Below are 9,132 nucleotides of genomic sequence, written 5' to 3' on the forward strand. Positions count from 1 at the left end.
CTGAACTTCCAGTGTATTTGTCTTCCTTATGAAATTTTGGACTTAACAGTCCCCACAATCATGAAAATAAATTTCTTAAAATAAGTCTCTCTTTCTCTGTATCTCTGTCTCTCTTTGCCTCTGTTTCTACATTTGTCTCTCTGTCTCTACATATATATAACACATATATGTGATATATGTGTATTATATACATATCTTTATATTTGTTTAAATATAAAATTGGTTCTATTTTTCTGGAGGATCCTGACTGATTCACTGAGGCATATATCATAATATTCTAAAATTTTTATTAAGATTCACTATTTGATTCAATTGATTATTTCCAGGGTCTCTGGCTTTTTCAGGAAGGAAGCTCTGGCTAGACTTGTGATTCACAAAACACCTTTCCTTGAAAGGAAACATTCCTTCACAGGAAGCTGTCAGGAAATCTGGCTCACTCCTGTGATGCATGTTTAGCACCTGTGGCTCAGCTATGGGTCATGTAGTTTGAGGCTTAGTTTCAATATGTCTACTTTTGAAGATGAGGGGGATGCTGTTCAAGATGCTTTATGAAGGTACCCATACAGACCACACTCCTGCTCCTTACAGGCTCCACACAGTTCATTGCCTACTGAAATTATGGACTTTCTCCGCAATACACATTTCACTTATGGTTTCTATTTGCATAATAAGTAAGTCAGAGATTTGTTTTATTATTTTTCTAATCTTGAAAAATCATGAAGTAAACTATACTGTTATGATAAAATTATGACAAATAAAACAAATTTCAGTTCATTTATTCAACATGACATTTATCTTTGTTCTGGTTGCTATAACAAAAATCCATAGAATGGGTGGCTTATAAACATCAGTTATTTATTCCTCACAGTTCTGGAGGCTGGAAGAATGAGATCAGGGTGTCAGCATGTCAGTTTCTGGTGAGAACCCTCTTCTGAGTGGCAGACTGAGACTTCCCATTGTAGCCTCACAGGGCAGAAAGAGCAGAGAGAGAGGATGCAAGTTCTCTGGTGTTTTTTTTTTTATAAGGGCACTAATCCTGCTCATGAGGGCTCCACCCTAATTGCCTCCCAAAGGCCCCACATCTTAAGAGCATCACATTGGGGGCTAGAATTTCAACAAATAAATTTTGGGGGACACAAACATTCAGTCCATAACAATATTATATTCAAATCCTCAGGAAAATAGTCATATGGATGTTACATAATTATATTCTGGTACATCTGGTAAAAGTATTGGATTATTGGAATTCAACTTGCCTAGGTTTACATAGCTAGAGAGAAGCAATGTCAATATTTGAGCCTGGATCTGGTCAGATTCCAAAACTCGTGAACTTTCTGTAAGTTACCAATAAAGCCAGGAAATTGATTTCTGGGGACAATGTTAGGTTAGGCCAGTGGCTCTCAGAGTGAGGTCCCAGGATGAATATCACATTATACTCCATTCCAACATATTAACTAACCTAACATTCTCCACTTACATCCTGCACTCTCCTGCTTCATGCAGGCAGATACTTGGCTTTGTATTTATTATGATGGATGAAAAATAATTCAGTGTTGAAAACAGAAGAGAAAATATCTCTCCAAAAATCTGACCCCACTAGAGTGTACTGCAGCTACTTCTGAGAAAAACTTAACATGTAGAGTTAGAATCCAGGCTGAACCTTCTCTCTCCCCTCAGAAAAAAATAATTTCCCCAGAACCAGGGCTAGGTGAGGGAGAGTGACTTTGGAGAGATGTGAGGCAAGTGACAAGGATAGACCCAGAAGAAGAAAGGGATAGGTAATGTCTTGTCTCACAGAGGTCACTTGCTACAGCTCGTAAACAGAAAAGAGATGCTTGTCCAGTGAGCCTAGTGAAGAGGGGAGAAAGGCACCCACAGAAGCCGAATGGCATGTATGGACATGGCATGTATAAGAAGGAGGGGCTCCAGAGGCAGTAACGGTGGAAGCAGAAGAGAAAGCGGGGCTAGTGGTGGTGATGGACTCCTTTGTCCAGACGAGCCTTGGAAGATGACCCAAAGATAAGGAGGGCCAGACCCCTCCATGCCTGGCACCATATCAGCCTTCCCAACAACCTCACCAGGTTAGACACATCCCTGGAGAAGGGAAAACCTAGAATTCATTGTGATTAACTGTCATTTCAGTAAAATGTGGCTCGACATAGAAATGACACTGAGTAATAGAATATAAAGTCATGGTTCGTTTTTAAATTTTATTTTGAAATTATGTCAAACCTATAGAAAGATCGCAAGAGTAGTACAAAGAATTGCCTCATCCTATCTACCCTGATTCTGTATGTATTCTCTCAGCCTTTCTTGATATATGTATATACCCATTGTCATTTGTCTAGCCATTTGAGAACAAGTTGCAGTTGTGATGCTTCATTGCCCCTAAATATTACAGTGTTTACCTCTCTGAAACAAGGAAACTCCCTTATAGTACATTCTTACTGGCCTCCAAATGAGAAAATCAACAGTGATACAACACTACCATCCAATCCACAGACAGCATTTAAATTCCAGCAATTTCCTCAACAATGTTTCTTTTTCCTTCATGATCTAGAAACCCACATTGCATTTAGTCATCATGACTCTGGTTTTGTTCAGTCTAGAACAATTCCTCAGTGTTTCCCTGAGGATCTTGATAATCTGATCCTCAACATGCGTTCAAATGATGTTTTTTTCCTAACCCTACTCAGGCCATGCATTCTTGGCAAAAATAGCACCAAAATCACACTGTGCCCTTCTCTGTTCATTATAATGGAGGCACAGAAGTTGAGTCATCCTACCACTAGTGATGTTAATTTGATCACTTGGTCAGGTTCGTGTGTACCAGGCATCACAATTTCCCCCTTTGTAATTTATTAGTTTTCTGTGAGGAGAAATTCTGATAGTATACTATTCTCCTGTAACTTACCAAACCTCCAACAAGCCTTAGCATTCATTGATGACTTCCTTCTGAATCAGCCATGAGTCTACAATAGTTGTCAAATGAGTGATTTTCCATTTTCATCATTCTGTCTTCATTTATTAGTTGTCATTCTACTATAAGGAAGAGCTTTTCCTTTTTGTCTATTTATTCATTTATTTATTATTTATTTGTTTATATTATATGGACTTATTTTGTTATTTTTTAGTTTATTATTTATGGACTTACAAAGGCGTATTTTGTTCAATGAGTTAGTAATCCATTACTCTTGTTAATTATTTTGATACAAATTGTTATAGATTTGGCTTCCCAAGCTGACTCCTATGTCTTTTTTGCATTTTCTTGATATTTGGCATAACAAGATGTTCCAGGCTCATCTTGTTTTTGCCTCATCCCAGCCCTGGAATCAGCCATTTTTCTAAGAGGCTCTTGGTTCCTTTTGATGGAGGATGGTATTCAGAAACCAAGATCTGGGTATTCGACATGATCATTGCTATTGGGATGGCATTGCTTCAAAGACCTCTCAGAAAACAGAACTAGGAAATACATGTACATATATTCATATATCTCTGTATATTGTTATATGTATCTTAGAATTGTAAAAAAGAATTCATACTAATATGTCTTAAACTCTCCTGAAGATTCTTTCTATCCTTCTCTCTGTCCATGTCTGTAAATCTCTTCTCTGACAGTGAGAAACCGCCCCCCACCCACCCCACACACACTACACACACACACACACACACTAATTTGCTCAATCTCCCAACCACATGGGCTGCCTCTGCAGCTGCCAGCTCTGCAGATCTCTCAACTCACAAGGCTTCCTTGGCTTCCAGCTACCGAGCTGATGCATCTATGCTGCACCCTCACCTGTTTGCTGGCCTGCACCAGCTGACCCTCTGTGCTGAGAATATATTTCTTACACACCTGATTTTTATGGGCACTTATGTTTTTTTCAGAATTATTACTTGTCTGAAACTCTAAATCAAGTCTCATTTAAAATAATACCTTCTTCTTGAAATCCTCTCAGATCCTCCAAATGGGAATAGCTCCTTCCTACTTTTTGTCTTTCCCATTCTCACATCTGTCCTCAGGGCATTAGGTCTTTGGGAGACCACGTATGCCATTGGTTGACTGGATACATCTTGCCTACTTATTTCTGGCAGTTGTTTCCCGTGAAACAATGGGAAATGGATGAGTTCTCTTTCTTTTCTCCATGTAATCTTTGAGCAGATGTTGTTGATGACCTGGCTGCTCACAAACACTGCACTGTATCTGCCCTTCCATTTTCATTGCCCACGGTTGCATCCAGTGTGTTCTGTGTATTTATGCCTGGTCTCTTAAAGCTGGCCCTATTCTGGGGATGCTCCTCTTTGCCCATATTTGGACTAATTTTCTCCCGACTCCTGTAACCATTCATCTCAAGATCTCCAAAGCTTACAAAGGGTCAGCCTCTTCTGGGATTGGTGTTTAGTGCCTTTGTCACAAAGTGTATGGTTCTCCTAACAGTTGTGCACACATCTCACATTAAACTGTAAGTTCCTCAATTGATTTTTACATACTCTATAGAACATAAACCAAAGCCTTGCATGTGAAAGGGACTCAACTGATATTTCCTAAATTTGAGTACGTGATAAACTACTTTTCTCTGACATCTCACACTAAGATAATTCCGTATCTGGCTTATTAATTTGTGGCTAGGATTTGGTTTAATGATTAGTTCTAACATTATAACTCTACCCAGCCTAACGTGGTCCAGTGTAGCATAGCATGACACAGTGCAATTCAAGAAAATTTCTTGAAAACAATTAAAAATGATGTATTTTTTTAATATTCAATGCATTTATTTGCTCTTTATTTGGAACTTCCAAAAGCCTTGGATTAATGTTAAAGTAATTTTCTAGAGAAAACCACATTTAAGGAAACAAATTATTGATTTCTTTCAGGATTCTCAGTTTCCATAATCCCAGAGTTTTTCACCCATTTGACAAATTAGAACATCATACACTGAATTTTATTGGCCATTCACATGTTTTCCAGGCTATGGCTTGTTATTCAGAGGATAAATTCATAGTTCAGAGACATTCATTCTCACTGTAAACACTTTAAAATATAATATGTAAAACGCTAATTGTTTTTTAAAAGTTGCCATGTGTTAAATAACCTACTTACTGGACAATATAGAAATACTTCAAATAAATATAAAACTAAAATAATATTCTATGTACTTCATCTCTGGAACCTGCAGGTCAACTGATGTTTAATTTTGTTTCTTGTGGGCTTTTTCTGATAGCCTAGTAAGAACCTTAGAGGTAAATTTATAGTTATAATTTGAGCTCTGTGTGCAACTGTTGTAACTCCTGTTTTTAAGACATTTTCCTTAATAAATGGATGTGCAATTATTGTATCTATCTGAGTTGCATGCACAGAGAGGGTCTTCATATTTGGTCATTTAGTACATTTCAACATAAAGACTTGCTCATGCCCAAATTACTACTAAAGCAGGCTCTTTATTAGTCCAATGTTCCATCCACTTAAAAACTGGATATACACTGAGAATTTGGCCACCATTAAGCCCTTGCTGCTATGAACTGTTCACTTAGTAAGAACTTGACATGAGATGGGTAAATGAATAGGTTTTCTTGGGTTTCACTTTTGTTCCTCTCTTCTTGTTCATCTCTTTACATTTGTGAAACTCATTCTTATTTTAAGATTCTTGAGTACACAAGAGAAACTGCTCAGTAGTTCCATATGCCTTTTCAATGGAAACAGCAAGATTTTTGCTAGAAGCGCTAGTTTTAATGGAGCTCGTTTTAAAAATATAGAATATGGCAGAATCTTTAAGAAAAAAGGAGAACCTTCAGGTTTTCTTTTTTAATTAAAAAAATTAAAAAAATTTTTGGCTGCATTGGGTCTTCATTGCTGCGCGCGGGCTTTCTATAGTTGTGGTGAGCGGGGGCTACTCTTCATTGCAGTGTGCAGGCTTCTCGTTGTGCTGGCTTCTCTTGTTGCGGAGCACAGGCTCTAGGCGCGCGGGCTCAGTAGCTGTGGCTTGCAGGCTATAGAGCGCAGGCCCAGTAGTTGTGGCGCACGGGCTTAGTTGCTCTGCAGCATGTGGGATCTTCCCAGACCAGGGATCGAACCTGTGTCCCCTGCATTGGCAGGTGGATTCGTAACCACTGTGCCACCAGGAAAGTCTGAACCTTCAGTTTTTTCACAAGCACTGTCACCATGGGTGATTCCATACTTCATATATCAGGTCAAACACCTAAAAGAACACATAAAGCTGAAAATTGGAAATAAAATCTTTTACTTTTTTGTCCATTAGTATAACATAATCCTGCATTTTGACAGTCATCCAAATTTGCTCTGTAGGACCCTTGAAAGACAGAAGAACCTACACTGTTTTTCATATTTTGGTGTGAAAACTCAGATTTAGTTACCATGGTGGTTTCCTCCTCTGCCTAGGTAGACCAGGTATCTTCACAGTCGCTATTTTAAAGTTTGTCTATAGACCATATGAACAGGAACTAATAATAACCCAGAACAGGGTTTGGCTTACCATGGAGTAAGTTTTCAATAAATATTTGTTGGCTTGAAATTGCCTTGTGAGGCACTGATGAGAAACCATCAGATATCGATGCTGTCTGCTGACCTTTATTCACAGTCGCTTTCAAGTCAGACATCAAGCCTGCTTTTCATTCTCAGTCTGGAGAACCTATTATCCTTAAAGGCTTTGTTTGCAAAATACATTATCAGTAAAAGCAAAATACGCCATTAGAAAAATAATGTGTTTACATGGAACTCACTAAACTATTTTACACAGTAGTAAAAAATAAAACCAGTCATGTCTCCTCTTCCCCTATAATGTGAGATACTGCAAATTTCTAGGCGTCAAAAACCATAATAAATGTGCCCCAGGGAAACCATAATACCTCTAAAAATTCACATATGTATTCTCACCAGAAAAATTTGCCTTTGCTTCATCGTGTTGGAACAATCATCCAAGTTTTCTTGCAAAATAAACATTACGTACGGTACCTAGAAGACTCAATTGTTGGATGTAATTTTAAGTTCAATAACATACCGCAAGGGGAAACACTCACAGTTGGAATTAGAAATTCTGTTTTACTTGAAGCTTTGGATACAGGTTGAACTGCAGACAGAAATTATGGCGTAAGTCTTATCAAAATTGGGTTGTTACAGTGTTACAAAAAACTAATTGTGCCAGTCTTCTGACTATCCAATAAAGAGATGACCGTAAAAGAGAGCCCTTGCTTAGAACACAACATAGTTTCCACAGCTAACAGTACTTATTAGTAAAAACCCACCCATATTCCTTTCATAAGTCATAGTTGTTTTTGTTTTTTTTTTTAAAGGGTTTTTTTTTAGAGGGAAGGATTTTTTATTTATTTATTTACTTATTTATTTATTTTTGGCTGTGTTGGGTCTTCGTTTTGTGCGAGGGCTTTCTCTAGTTGCAGCAGGCGGGGGACACTCTTCATTGAGGTGCCTCTCACTATCGCAGCCTCACTTGTTGCGGGGCACAAGCTCCAGACGCGCAGGCTCAGTAGTTGTGGCGCACGGGCCTAGTTGCTCCGCGGCATGTGGGATCTTCCCAGACCAGGGCTCGAACCCGTGTCCCCTGCATTGGCAGGCAGACTCTCAACCACTGCGCCACCAGGGAAGCCCCATAAGTCATGGTTTATTTCCAATTTAGTAAAACTCTGAAGAATGAAATGAGGCCTTGCTTTTAGGACATTATTCCAACGTACTAGCCATTCAAGAAACTTGTTGCCGAGTTCCATCGGTAGCGGGAGTGGAGATCAGACCCCCGTGGGCCCAGGGCAGCCCTGCCGCCGGCCGAATTACCGTCACACCACGAGGAGCGCAGCTGCCCGGGTCCACCCCCGCCCCGCCCCGCCCCGCCCCGCTCCCGCCGCATACGTGAGCTGGGAGGCCGACACCTCGCGTCCGCGCCTCCCCGCTTCAGTGCGGCGGACACCAAGCCGGGCACCATCCACATCCGCCGCGCCTGCCGGCAGGCACCATCCACATCCGCCGCACGTGCCGGCGGGCACCGCAAGAGCAACGCGGGGAAGGTTTCGAGAATATTCACTGTAAGAAAAGGATATGGTTTCCTCAACAGGAAGGACTCCAAGGAAGATGTATTTTTACAGCCGACAATTACCCAGGAAGTCCTCTCGCGGTGTAGGGGATGGAGAGACTGTGGAGTTTGTGTTGGAGAAAAGATTGCGGGGGCAGTCAATGTGCAGCAGAGCGGAATTCTTCTAGAGGCGTTCCCTGTCGCAGGGGATGCAACACAGTAACCAGCAGAATGGCCAGAATGGTGAGAGTGGGGGAAAGAGTGAAGGATGGAAGATGCTCCCCAAGGCCAGGCCGCACAGCGCCGGCCCTGCCGCAGGCCACGGTGCCCACCCCCCTGCGGAGACGCTTTGGGCGCCATCGCGGTGCTCCAGCCCTCCTGTGCAGGGAGAAGGAATGGAGGGTGCTGCCAACCAGGGTGCCCAGGAGCAAGGTAGACCAGTGAGACAGAAAGTGTACCGAGGTTAGAGATCGCGATTCCGCAGATATCACGAGGGATGAAGAAAGGAAGGCACAAGACACCAGGAGTAAGTAGAGCTAAGTTCTAGTTCCAGTTCTGTCCCTTGTTCTTTGTATAACCTGGAACAATTCATGTCACCCTTTTGGGTCTCAGTTTCCTTTCACGAGGGAAATAATTGGGAAAATGAGCTCTAATATCCTTTCTTGCTTTAAAATTGGATAAATTGTGTTCATCACTATTGTTTTTGTGCCCAAGAGTTACCAATGAATTTCACATGAAATTAAAACATAAACTTATTCTATGTTTTAAAAAAGGTCATCATTTTGAGTATTAGTGAAGAGGAAATAAAGGATGGAATTAAATTTATTGCCTGTCTTCATGACCCAGAGCTTCAGATACCCTAGAGGTCATCTGAGCAACCCATCTGCACAATGGGAGCACCACTTCCCCATTTGCTAGTGGACAAGGAGGTGTGCAAGTCAGCCCACTCCACTTGCCCAACTGTGCTGGCTCTTCCCCCGTTCTCTTTTCCTCTCTATTTAGTATGTCATGTTCACTTTCTCATTCTGTTAGGTGGTACTGGATTCACTCTTGCCTCACTCTGTCTTCTTGGTTGCTACTTGATTTCAAAGTGCTTTTG

General features: G+C 40.9%; 1 pseudogene; it reads left to right on the forward strand.

Annotated features, from left to right (window-relative positions):
• Window positions 1–7,097: 7,097 nt before the first annotated feature.
• On the forward strand, window positions 7,098–8,533 carry LOC132364416 (Y-box-binding protein 1-like; annotated as a pseudogene).
• Window positions 8,534–9,132: the final 599 nt, after the last annotated feature.

Source organism: Balaenoptera ricei, chromosome 4 (assembly GCF_028023285.1).
Source record: "Balaenoptera ricei isolate mBalRic1 chromosome 4, mBalRic1.hap2, whole genome shotgun sequence".
In the NCBI taxonomy this organism is placed as follows: domain Eukaryota; kingdom Metazoa; phylum Chordata; class Mammalia; order Artiodactyla; family Balaenopteridae; genus Balaenoptera; species Balaenoptera ricei.